General features: G+C 43.0%; 1 protein-coding gene across 9 annotated transcripts in view; it reads right to left on the bottom strand.

Annotated features, from left to right (window-relative positions):
- Positions 1–13,915, bottom strand: part of LOC124053670 — a 65,399-nt gene that overhangs the window by 41,711 nt on the left and 9,773 nt on the right. For 7 of the 9 annotated variants that reach the window (XR_006842203.1, XR_006842202.1, XR_006842201.1 and 4 more), the window contains exons 2-4: positions 11,363–11,574; positions 6,863–7,104; positions 3,468–3,533 (exon numbers count right to left, since the gene is read on the bottom strand). The gene's annotated coding sequence lies outside the window, so the exon portion shown is untranslated. Of the gene's footprint in view, positions 1–3,467; positions 3,534–6,862; positions 7,105–11,362; positions 11,575–13,915 lie in introns of those variants that run through there. The other 2 variants (XM_046379056.1, XM_046379057.1) reach the window with 2 other exon arrangements.

The raw sequence follows: 13,915 nt of genomic DNA, 5'->3' as shown, positions 1-13,915 counted from the left end.
ATTTTAATTAAGCCATGAACCATAATTTCTGAATTTAAGTAGTCTAAATTCCACTTTATAAGTAATTCAATTTGAAAAAAAAAAAATATATATATATTTCTAGCTTATATTGTATATATAGTTCACAAATTCAGATATTTACGCATCACAAGACAATGACTACCAAATACTAAAGCTCAATTAAATGTTGAGAGTTTGTTGTTTGCTTGTTTACGGTTTGTTGGCACTTAAACTTCAATTAACACATGTGCAGGAACTCAAGTCAAAAGCATGATTAGTTAAAATTATAGCTCGGATGAAAGTAGCAATTTGTTGCACAACTCATTACTGTGTAATGGATTACTGGAACACGCCATCAGAGACAGCAGGTAATACTGCAGCTTCTGTAGACATCCATAAAACTTGTGTGGGCTCCTTCGGGGCCCTGCAGGCCCCCAGGAAACAGGCTGACCTCCTGGCGTCAGGCAACCCACACGCTGTCCTCACACTGCCAGAACTGGCTAATGTCATTATAGGCCTGTTTGTGGTCAACAACTCCCTGATTGAGATGTACAAGTAGCGCTGCTCGATGAATGTAGGAAGTCTATTAGTTAGTCAGAGTCCCAGATGGCCTGCAGAGGACAGCCTTGCGTGTGCTCCTTTCACCCCCCCCCACCTCTAAACACACACATGTACACACAAGCGTACATAAGCAGTGATACATACAGACAGACAGACAGACACACACACACACTTAATTACACTGCCTCCGAGTGAACCCTCTGACAGGCGGACGACTACGAGCAAAGACAGAAGTGTGTCTATGTCCCAGCGTCTGCAGGAACAGAGAATTCTTCACAGAGCTGATGCACAAGAAAGCCAGGCTTAGGCCCTAACAAGGTTAAACCCCTGAAAAAGAGTGACTTTTTAAATCATGGAGATTTGTGTTTCTGTGGGGTGTAATTAGCTTTGCTGCGGGGGAGGAGGGCGGGTGGATGAAGGGTCGGGATGCTGGCGAGGGGGCCGGCAAGAGGCGAAGCGGGGGACGACGACAGTGGGGCGCATTGTGGAGTCCGGCGGATTCAGGGGAGTAAATCTGATTATCAGCTCGTGTCAGAAGCCAGGCTCAGATACAGCTTAGCATTCAGAGCAACTTTCTACTTTCGATGTGAGACAATGACCCCCCTTTGCAGGCCCACGCAGTCCCAAAGGGCCCGGCAACTCTTCCCCTGAAGCCCTGACATCCTGAAACAACCCAACACTACACAGCAAAGCACAAGATGACAGGACTTCAATACAGCATCACATACAGTTTAAACACTTAACGTAAAGGGGAACTGCACATCAAGGTCTGTTTACATGTATTGGGTGATGTCACTTGAGTAAGCGTTGGTTGTGGCTGAAAACTACAAGTTTAAAAATGAGAGCAGAGTCAGGAGGAAGTGATTTTACCAGACCTCAGACTTCTCATCTCGGCTTAAGGCCAGAGGCACTGGGCTACATTAGCTTCTTCTAGCATAACTCACTCAAAACCATAGTCCATAATAACAGTGGATGAAAAAGTGAAGCAAACGTGGATGTGTCTTAAACCCACTTTCTCTCTGATGGCCTGCAGGGGGCAACTCCACTGGGTGCAAAAAGAACTCTGATTTTATGTATACATTAGAGAAAATGACCCGACTTGATTTAGTACCTCACCATAGACTTTCCTATTGAGTCTATGGTCCCAGTTGGTAGTTTCAAGCTTTCTTCAGTCCAGCATAATGTTTATTTTGTAAATTATGGGCATGGTAGCTTGTGATTAACAAGTTGCTACCATAGTATGTCCTCAGGTTCTCAGTCCAGATCAGATCCAGTCAGGATACAGACAGTGACGGACTTAATGCCAAACTCAAAAACGTAACGCAGGCACCAGGTTTTGACAATGAAGAAGGCGTGAAGTTAAAAAGATATCTCTGGTTCAGCGGCATCAATTTTGAACCTTTTCTTCTTTAAAACTGTCCATCTTCAGTCTGACAGTGCTGTAGCTGTTAAATCAGTGGGTTACTCTTTCAAAGACCATAATGATGCTATTACATGTTTTTCTTTTTTGTTTTTGTCAGTGTTACTCTGAAATGTGTATCTTAACTGCATTACCAATCAACAATAATGAACTTTTTCTGGGTTCGGTCACTATTTAAGAAAACAGCCACAGAAACTATAAAACCGGGGTTGAACTTGTGTGTTAAAAACATGTTAAATTTTAAACTGGAGCTCCGTTGCCTTGTTTGGTCACCTGTGCATTCTGACCTGGACTGTGCCATTGCAGTTTGTGTCCCGGGTGACAGTACAGGAGCTCTGACGCCTATATAAAGCAGGCTGGCTGGGTCAACAGCCTCTCCTCGGCTGTCTGCCTGTTTAGACAGGGACACGCTTGTTGTAAAAGTTGCGTCGCTGTATGACGGGAGAAGTTTTACCATCACAATGCCCTTGTGATTTATTAGATATAGCAGGAGCCGTGGAGAGATGGCAGAGGGTGATGCCAGGCCTGATGAACTTGCCGAATACAGAAGTGCTGAAGGATGTAAATGGATGTAAATGAGGCTGTAAGGACCAGCAAGCGGCTTTGTCTGCCGACTTCACTTGTTTGTTTAACCAGAGGCCAAGACAGGAAGCCAGCCCACACAACTCTGCTGTCCCCATGGCAACCCCACTGTTAATTGTGGCACATCCACTCCCAGACTCTTTTCAGCAAAGGGGAGAGGTGGGGACTTTTGAGAGCTGGAGGACAGAAAGAAGAAGAGGAGTGTTTGTATTTGTGTGTGTGTTTCTTCTTATTTTTATAATTTCAGTGTCCCATCAGGGACTATAAGTTTGAAGTTCTCTCTCTTTACTAAATCAAGTCCTCCTCCACACCCTGAGCAAATTGTGATGCTCATTTTTAACTACTGTCTGAAATTTCTAATTGTGAGCTAAATATCTGAGACTAATTTTGGCAAATACAATCCACAAAACCAAAATCATCATTATCACGTACAGACAGTCTTCCTCTCTCCACAATGGAAAGGCATTTGTCTCAAGAATTAAAATGCTTTGTAAAAATCCATTTTCTGCTTGTATCAACGTGATGTGCACATCTGCCTCAGGATCTTCACACAGGTCACTGTCCAGCTGTCCAGGTAAGCATCCTCCCTTATTCCCAACATCACAGGTTGTGGAATTCATTCTCTCATTTATAATCCATGACTGTGCATATACTACTATGACTCCTGACTTTCTCCAGTTTTGTTGTCAAAAGCGTTTTTTTTTCCATCTAATCTAAGAGTTGGAACGTTCGTACAAAAAAATCAGATTAGATTAGGGATTTAGGATAATCACATGAAAATATTATATAATAAATAAGTAGGTTAGATATTTATTAAGATATTTATTATATAAATAATAAATATCTTGCATTAGGCCCATTGTTCAGTTTCCTTATTGCTATCAAGTTAAAATAGGACACTCACACTGTAGTGGCAAAGTCCTCTGTCCCACAAGATTGCCTTGCTGACAAAAGACACATAAATGGGTCTCTGCAAGAAAAGAAGAGAGAGAAAAGAAGTGAAGTAAATAAAAAAACGTACTGATTGCAGAAAAAAGGCACAGGTATATGTTCAAATTTAAAAACAGGTTTACTTAAGCCAGACTGATTAGTCAAAAGGGTTTGGAGATGAACTGCTTTCAGTAGCTCTGTCTCCTGCTCTGTGGGCCCCCAGGCTAAGAACAACAACTGAAGCCTGGCAAAACAAATAAAAAGCCACACAGTGTGAGGGCTCTCCAGAGACATTTAAACCTCCACCAGTGCATTAATAACCCCTCTGTCTCTATTATTGAGCTGCTGTGAACCCTTGCAGTGGTTTGAGCTACTAAAGCAGAAGACTCAATGATGGAGTCCACTCTCCCACGCAGCCACTTTCCAACATCTGCTTGGTTTACGAAACGTCTGCTCCTTATCGCTTTCCTTTTTCTTTTTAACATGTTGCTTCCTCAGGACAGTATGGTGGTTTTATGGTAAGGGCGCATCAGTTTGACCCGTGGAGCAGGGGGCGCTGTGTTAACTCATCAATCACTGGAGACACATCACCAGCCAATGCTCAGCAGTCAGCAGAGCAGCTCATCCATCTCTCTTTGCAGCTCCTGGCAGCTCCCAGAAGCACCGAGTCAGCTCCAGAGTTGGTCCACTCCAGGGAGCAAGAGAGCAGATCCTCCCAGGACTCACCCTTCATTCATGGGATGTAACCCCGGACCAGAGCGGGTGACAGGGGGCAAGAGGGGCTCATAGGGTGGGAGGACAATGGAGCTTGATGTGTGTATACATGCGTGTGCACTGGTGTGGAGCTCTCTGCCAGCTTGTGCTAGACTCTCAAACCCATTCAGTGCCAATATGAGAGGCTAGAGGGCAGCGAAGGTCCAGCTATCGCATTGCCTTTGTCTATTGGCTTCATTTAGACCGTACCTGTTGTACTTAACAAAGCACATCATGTATGATTACGCACATTATGCCAGAAATACTTAGCAAGCTCTCCATCCTTAATATAAGCCTTAATTGCAGCCGAACAATGAACCGACAGGGAACAACAACCAATTTGCCAGTGAATCACGGGTGCTAGCAGCCCAATGACCTTGTTGTTACTAATTATATGCTGAATGTGAAATTAAGTACATTTTGAGACAGCATGGGATGAAGTGGCTGGGGGTTGGGATGGCCTGCTACAACACTGTGGAGAAAATACATGAACTGACACAAAAAAATACCTAAAATGAAAGAGGCCAAATTAAGGAGGAATTTATTAATGAAAATAAATAAGGAAAAAGTAATTTTTGATTTTTCAAATAATTTTAATTTAAAACATTATGTCGTCACGAATGGGGAGTGTAACAATATACCCACAGTTTTTGCAAAAATATAATCAGTTGATTGAACAGCTTGCCTGGCTAACTCACTCATTACCCAAAGTAGTAACATGACTCAGCATTGCTGCCAAAGCCAACAAACATATTGTTAGCTAACTACGTTTCGTGGTGTTATACATACGATATCATATACGAAGTGCGTACATTTAAGACCTCTTTTCAAGCATTCTCATTTCAAAGGTAGAGAGCTAAAGAGCTAACATTTGACAGCTAAATAACTAACAACATAAAATCGGCCAGTGACAGTGTAAATCTCTTTCGCATTCGAGGTCATCGTTTGACCCATCATCAAAAGTACAACACATAATCCCAATTAAGGTTTGCCTAAAGTGATTGCTGCTCCTCTTTTCCTCGTTCAATTCAGATGATGAGATTAGAGAGATTCCTAGCAGATGGGATTTCCGCTGTGCATGTGCTGACAGTATGTATCTCCCCTTTTCCACACAAACTCCACCTCAAGGTACTTCCTGTCAGATCTACTGAGCGCATGGTGGCGTGGGCTGGCAGGACTCAAGCAGACAGGAAGTGCTGTGGTGCCAGTCTGAACCAGCAGGGGGAAATATGTTCAAATATGGTCTGTCTTATCAATAATGAGTAGGTGGAAAAGCTAGATCAAATTACCAATTTAGAGCTAATCACCAAAGTGGTCGCTGGTCTTTGCTGTATCCCCTCTCCCACTCTGCTTTTCCCCTCTCTCTGGCAATTCCTGCCGCCATCTGTCTGTCTTTCTCAGGGGAGCCCTTTCCTTCTCTCCTGAGCACTATGCTGGATGTTTTATTAATTCTGTTTCACCTGATTACACCCTGTCTGTGAGTCAGGGCACATTAATAGGCATTTAATCAACGTTTGATTAAGAGAGCAGGCATTGAACAGACAGCCACAGAACAGATCCTGCATCCTGTTGAGGTCAGCAGCACCAACAACACCCTAACACACATATTATAAACAAGCTCCCATTCCTGTACCACCTCACTTGTAAACCTGTACATAGCGCTGCACATATGCATTTTTAAGACCTGTAATACTGAATTATAGTCATCAAACGCTATTAAAGTTGTTACAGATTGAGACTGCAACACACAGATCAGCAGCCGGATGTGTCTATAAACCACCTAACTTTGAGACAAAAGAGGTACAAAGCTTCTAAAGCTTAGACAAAAGTTTAAAGCATGCCACAGGAACTTGACAATTCAGCGCAACACAACTGACGAGGAGATCCAGTTCAGAAAACAATCAAGCAAACGGCCAAGCCATCAATGGCGAACAAAAGGCGAGGGTGACCACCTCAGCATGGCTTTGGCCAGGTTAGAGACAGAATAGGAGAGCACCCAGATTGAGAGAGAGAGAAAGCCCGGGGTCAGCTATAATGAGCCATGAATGTGAGCATCCAACCAATCCTGTTTAATGGGGTTCATCCTTGGAAAGGTTTCAGTCCTGCCTCACACCGGTGTCTGTGTGTGCTCACGTTGGGGTTCGGGTCAGGGGGCTGCAAGGGCTCTGTGACCCTGAAATGAGCTCCGGGACTCGGTGGGGACCCCCACTGGCAGGACAGAGGTCCTTTTATGCTTTAATCTGCAAGCAAGGGGGATCAATATGGAGACTATTGGTGTCGGGATTGTGTGCAGGAGTAAGCGGTCCAGCCATTTTAGATGTCTCACAGGGGGTTGGCGCACCCTGACAAAAGCTCAGCCCCTTTGCCACCACCAGTCACAATGACCTGTGGGACAGTGGCACACCAGCAGCTAACCTACTTAACATTCATTAGTGTCAGAGAGGTGGACAGATGCTCCGGGTCTTGCGGATCTTCTCTCTCATGTTCTCTACATGGGGCCCATTCAGCAGCGTTTGACGTGTCTTTCATTTGGGATATTGGACTTGTGGGCGGTGGCGGCAGCAGGCTGCTCAGCTGTGGATTTAGGAAGAGCTGGGTGGGCATGGATGGACTCACCCTGTGCTCGTGGTGTGCAGAGCAGGAGCCGTCAGGCAACCAGGTGCTCGTGCTGACGGGATGCCGGGGCCGAGCCAGGCCAAGCCTCCGATGACGCTTAAAATCCTGATTTCTGGAAGGACTGTTTTCCCAGTGAGGCTCTGAAGCTCCTCTTCTCTCCACAGCAGACATGTTCAGTGAACTCCAGTCTTATATTTTACTCATCTTCTTCGTCAAAATGTGAACATTTCACCACTGATGTCCTAGAGTTAAAAAAAAAAAAACAAAACAAAAAAAAAACACTGCGATTTTAAACTAAAACTTTTCAATAATACACCTTCATGTTTCGTAGCTGAGTGATTTAAGAGCAGAAGAAGAAGAAGAGAGCAATGCCTCTCTGTGGGAGGCTAAAAAATGCACTCTATTTAAATAACTTATGCCTGTTAATAATTACCATCCTGCTAAACCGGTGCAGCTCTCTCATGCACATCGTTTCCTTGGCAAGCAAAGACACACACAATATATCCTTCAGAGTTTCCTACAAATTTGGAGGGAAATAATAAACTCAGACCCTGTGTTCCTTCTACATGAAACACAAAAACAAGACCTACAATAAACCAAAGCTTTCAATTAAGAAGTGAACAGCACTGTAGCCCCACACAGTGACAGAGGCCAGAGCCGAAATCAGGACCAGCTGGACAGAGAGAGGGCTTTTCAGCCCAACTCCAGACACAACATGGATCAGGTTCTGGGCTGCTACACAGCAGCATAAATCTCCAACCCTAATTACATTACAGGGCATATAGTGACAAGCTCTGTGGAAACAATGGGCTCTATCAATTCTACAGAGCTCAGAGGAGTGTGTGTGTGTGTGTGTGTGTGTGTGTTCTGAACAGCTCTCTATCTGTATCTCCAATCAAAGCTCATTATCTAGAGTGTGACTTGGGTTGGAGGCTCTTCATCTTCAGATCTCTAGTGCAGGAAAAAAATCTACTCCTGGTATAATATTAACAAGGGCTGCGGACAAACGAGGAGTAGTCAGTGTTTTCCATGGTGACCAGACCAAACACAACCTATGTCCCACTTCAGCTACAGAAAATAAATCTTTTCAACTTTTTTCTACTTTTTAAATCCTAAGACATTTGTCCTCTGAATCTACAAAAAGAAGAATCATCTTTTATTTCTTTCTTTCAAAGACATAACAAAGAAATAACATGAAAATTCTATGCCAATAATAGCACGACTTGTGACATGTACTAAAGCTTCTTGGGACAATCTGAGATCAAGATCAACCTCTCCTTTACATCTCTCTTTCTAAGGCACTCTGAGGTCTCCCTCTGTTCGACCCTACGGGGGCTCTGCAGTGCTTTTTGGGTAATCCAGATGCCACAATACCAGTTGCTAAGACACTGCCAGAAAATGCATTGTGTGAGGGGAAAGTAAGGCTGGAAATCTCAGTATTTTTGTGGCACGAATGTGAATGTTTTTTATGAAGAGAACTTTCAGACAGTCTATATTGTTGCTTTAATACAAGTGTGTATCTCTTATAAATTATCCTAATCCAGATTTAACTGAACTGAAAAAGCAATCCCAAGAAAACTAGTCGTGTTACTGTCTACTTTGTTCACCTAATATTTTACTAATTTTCTCTTTTGATTTGATGTGAAGTCTACTGAATTGTTATTTTAATGGATAATTGAACATTTGGTGTTAGGCAATAAGGCAGGACAGCTGGACAAAGAGCTGAAAAATAGTTTTTGAGCAACTCTTTTCAAGTAGTTATTTGATGATTGCTGACATGAAAATATTGATTACAGCTGCTTGTTTCTTGTCTTTTCTCTATAGAAAAGTAAAAAAAAATAATGCTGGAACATATACAGTGAATGTCATTGTTAATATGATAGCAATGTGATTTTAAGATGAAAATGAAATCAATTTTCCATCTTTCTGCTCTTCAACTAAAAAGTAGTCAAAAGACTTGAATATATTTGCAAATGCAAACTCTGTAACACACACACACATGCACACACTCATACACACAAATAAACACATACATCAGCACACAAAAGCTGACAAAGCCTCTCACAAAGCACATAAAAATACAATTACAAGAGCTTTTGAGGAGTTCTAAAAAAAAGCAGCCCTGCCCACTGCATGCTGCCCTTTGTCAGATGCAGGACCCAGAATCAAAGAGCGTTGACCTGCACTGGCTCTGCCCGGCAGGCCTGCGGGGAGTCCTGCTCTGACTCCAAACCCTGGTTGCCATGCCATGCTGGGATCCCCCCTCCAGCCCCCCGGTTAGCTCCGTTATTTCCTCATCTCATCAATCTGTCAGCTAAGCCCTTTGACATGCAGCACAATATGGTCCCAGTATTTCTCAGCTCAGGACCCCTCTTTCAATATGGTTCCAGCATTTCAAGATTAGTCAGTTCACCCATGAGGGTCTGCTCCCCTGGTACCACAGGGCCAAGGGGGGGGGGGGGGCAAATATAGTTGCTAAAAGTAGAGCAAGGCCTGAACAACAAGTAGAGCAAGGCCTGAACAACAATCAGGGTTGTAGTGAATTACGATTGCTGTACATTGTTATGACATGACAAATGGTCTTTTTCAAGCTCCAAACAGAAGTTGAGACATGATGAACAAGGTTCCCAAATCATGTATGTCATCAACTTATTTTTGCTATCTGTGGTTCCCGGCATGAATAGTTTTTTATCATGCACATAAATTAATTCCACATTTGGGATGTACTGAAAACCTGGAAAGCTGTTTTCTCAATCAGCTAATTACTACTAGCAACTACATCACAAACAAACATATTGTTTTGGTTTGTTTTATTGCTTTGACCTTTAAGTGTGACATCCTATAGTATTATGAAGGAATTAATGTTATTAATATATTTTTGCTGTTTTCTTTTTACATGACTTCATGAACCTGCTCACAACAAGGTTTGTGGATTATTTCAAGTTACCAGGTCAGGATTTCTGAAAAGAGACATTGCTGCTAAGCTTTTCAAATTTATTTTTGTGCCATCTAGCTCCATTATATTCAAGAGAAGGCAGACAAGTCTACAGCAGATATCTCCAAAACCCGGCAACTCACATCAAAGCAATCCAGATGGATCAACGACAACAGAAGTAAATTAACTATTTTTGTTTGAAACAGTTTGAAAGTGTATAAAATCAAAAATTTTGTCAAAAAAAGACACTTTAAGTTAAACAGCTTTATGGAGAGAGGGAGTCGAAAAAGAAGAGAAAGAGAGTATTTCAGCGTACTCCTCTTCTGAGATCTGTGCTGCTGCTGCACTGGACACACTCGAGAACCCACCATTCAGTTTATTTCAAGTAAGGATGAAAGGAAGACTCCAAACTATGCATGTCGACTATTCACTGGTATAGCTCTTGAAAGAAAGGGAAAAAAGACAGCAAAAAGAGTTGGAAAAGGGTGGAGGGGTGGAACACTGCATAAATTTTAGGCAGCAAGGCAGCAGACAAAGTGATTGTTGCTTCCCCAAAACTTTTTTTCTCCTCCAGAAAACACTTTTCTTGCTGAATAGGCACCTATTAGTGACTCCATTATGGGCACAGGGCTCTTGAATGGCTCCTCACTGTGCGTCTTTATCATAGTCAGGCCGTGAATACAGGCAGCCCCCTCCTCCTGAAGCCCAACCAAAGTCTTTACAGCCTGTATTGATAGGTGCTGTGGTGCTGGTGATGATGGGTGAGGCAGGAGGGGGGAGGCGGGCTGCCACTCTCACCCCCTGTTGTGTGCTCCAGGTGTGGTGGGTTAAGCGTAGCGGTCTGAAGCTTCTATTGTGCTGCACACTTTTTCTTTACCACTTGTTCAAAAAAAAAAATGGATGTAGTGTTTTACATGCATTAGCTGATCTCCATAATGCCATCCACCCGCCCCCCTGCTGCACCCCAAAACAAGTCAGGCCTCCGGCGAATCGCTGCACACCGCCTCAGAGCCCTTTATTGTTGCTGGATTATTCAGGAGTTAGCTGAAAGAAAGAGACAGGGAGAGTGGGGTGTCTGTACTTTATCTCCAGGGGAGACAGGGGCTAAAAAAGGAGCTTCTTTAGAGGAGTGAGTTACTGCTGCGAAAAAGCCTGAAAACACCTGCAGAAGACAAGCGAGGGGAGGCTGAGGCAAGGAAACCCTATTGTTTGTCTTTACTTTTCTCATTCTTCCCCACCAAAGTACTATAAACTATCTCCTTCTGTATGGAGGAGCGTCTCTTTATCACAAATCATGTCTGATAACCTGTCACAACATTATCACCTTGTTCAGCCCGCACAAAACCTGCTGCATTGACAGACCCATCAGCATGTTGGTGGCTTCAATCAGCAATCCAAAAAGGGCTGAGTGAACAAATATCTGTGTGTGTGTGTGTGTGTGTGTCAGTGAAAACATGATTCATTCAACTTTGAAGTTATGCGTGTCCACGCAGTTGAAGGAGAGAGACGGAGAGAGTAGGAGAGACTTTATGATGAATATGGAAGCATTGTTCAGCCATGCTTACCTCCACAGGGAACCATCTGCTCCCTGTCAATGCATCACCTGCTCGTCTGAGCCGTCTCCAGGGCAACAAGGGGTGGGGGGGATTAGGAGAGGTTATGGCTTTGATGGGAGGGGCTGTCGCTGGGGATGGAGAGGAGGTTGACCGGAGGAAGAGGAGGAGGAGGAGGCATGGGGCAAACGGGAGGGAGGTTGCCGGGCAAATGTCGCCCTCTGCTGGTGGAGAGAGTTACAGCAGAAGTCACATGTACTGTATGTGTACTGTATATGCACAACAGCCAACATTTGCTACCATTTCCACCCACAGGGGCCACTTACCGAACCTACTCTAACCTATACTATGTGATGACGAGGGAATTTAGCATAAAATATCTGGAGCCAAAATAAAATTTTGGGATTGCTCAAAAACCGATTTAAAGGATCAATTCACCTAAATTACAAGACATATTTTCTCACTTACCTTTAGTGGTATCTAGACATGGCAGATGCTATAGATATAGACTATAAATATACATAACAAAACGGAGGTTGGGGGGGCTTGAAAGAAGTGGGAATAAAAGTCAGGATATCACAGCCTCTGATTTTTTAAATTGTCCCTTGTGTCTGCTAACTTTATGGTAGAGCAATAATTTATCACTATAGAGTGAGAAAAGTGAACACTGCATCTAGTTATTGCCTTTTCAATGCCTTTGCAATACAAATCAAAGTTATGTCTTTTTGTTTTCTTGCCTTTTGTAATGTGCGGTTGAACTGCAGGTTAGATAAAGTTTTGTCAGTCCCAAAGTAGGTTGAGAATTGATGATTTGATGGAGTATCTTTCACGTGGTTCTTATGTTAAAGACAAGCCTCACATAATATTCATAGTATTTGTTATAACACAAAACATGGTTTTGTTCCAATACTAAATAACCCCAGAACTACCCGTGTCCATCCTGATAGCTTGTTATGATTAAATTCATCATGTAGGTACAAGCCATGTCATGAACTGCTTTTCTGGATGATTTTACACTACAACAATACCTACTATTGATGAATCAACACACATGTTCCTAATTTTTATGATGTAAAAAGAAATTTATTACGTCAACATTTTTGTGAAATCCAGGGTGACACTGACAGTGAAAGTGAAGTGCATGACAAAAAGCACACATCTACAGTGAGGAAACTGTCAAAGCCAAACGTGATTAGCTGCTGCAGAGTGACAGCCCCTCTGTGTCTGCTGTGGGCAGTCACGCAGGCAGTCAGGTATCGTGTGACAGGCCGCATGAATGTCTATCAATCACGGAGTTCTCATTAACTGTCTGTGTTCCTCCGTCTACAGTACACTGTGGGTTCTGTCAGTGACGGCTGGGTAAACAGACCTGAGGGCAGCTTAAAAGGCAAACACAGGAGTAGAAATACACCTGATGACTGCGTCAGCCAGCAGTGCTTATAAGTGTTTGGGACACTAAAGAACTACAACACTCTAGTGGTGACCATTACTGTAGGTAGGAATTCCCTTGAAAATTGAAATTTTATCACCTGATTTCAGGGTTCCAGAATAATTTCATCTCTATTATTTTGAGAAATATGCACACTTGATTTTGCAGAGAAATAGAAAAAGAAGCTCAGAATGATGCTCATGTCTGTAGTTTCCAAAAAGAAAAAATGTCCAAAGGAAAACGTATTTAGATACAAATACAAAAACATTACAAGAGAGCATTTAGACCAAATTAACTTAACTAAGCTGAGGGTGTAGGTTTGGTTTCAGAAGTGAGGAAGACACAGTGAAACCTGAGGTTTCTAAACGAGATCAAAGTGAATGCCATACTATGCATTTATATCTGCATTTATTTATATCTCAAAATTGAAAGGGTCTTCATTTCTTCTGTAGGTTTGACAGAAAATTATAAACATGGCCTAAATTTCTATTATTACATTCAGGGCTGAGTTTCTGTCTATAACCAAAAGGTGCAGCCTTGAATAGCGTCTGCAGATGTTCCTCTCAGCCTCCATACATCACCAACAACCTCCACCAATGTAGCCATAAAAGGCAAAAAAAGTCCAGTTTTTAAGGAAAGTGCAAAAGGACAAACATATGCATTTCTCCCATCCCCTGGATGTTTAGGTGGCAAACTATATTAAATGCATGGTTTCGGCCATAGCTTATCTGACACTGAGGACAAGAATACCCTTCAGGAGGAGTCATTAAACATTCACCTGCAGCTGCCCTCTGCAGACTCTGGGCGACACAGAGAAAATCTGACTGACAGGGGAAAGTGACCACGGCTGCAGGGAGGAAACACCGTTTTGTGTTTGGTCAGGGAGCTGGTGAGGGCGGTGACCCACATCCCCCTACCAACGAGATCATCAGCCTGAGGCAAAGGAGGGAGGGTCCTGATCACTCCCTCCTCTCAGCATCAGTATACCCACTGTCCATCACAACCTTAACATGCCATCCCCCTCAGTTAGGGACCTAAACTCTCCCCCACTTAAAATACACTCGATCTAATCTCCATCTTCACCTCATGTGCAGGAAACAAGATTAAACTAGACAGACACTACACAACAGCGTCCA

Source organism: Scatophagus argus, chromosome 22 (assembly GCF_020382885.2).
Source record: "Scatophagus argus isolate fScaArg1 chromosome 22, fScaArg1.pri, whole genome shotgun sequence".
In the NCBI taxonomy this organism is placed as follows: domain Eukaryota; kingdom Metazoa; phylum Chordata; class Actinopteri; family Scatophagidae; genus Scatophagus; species Scatophagus argus.
This window is presented reverse-complemented; position numbering and strand designations above follow the sequence as displayed.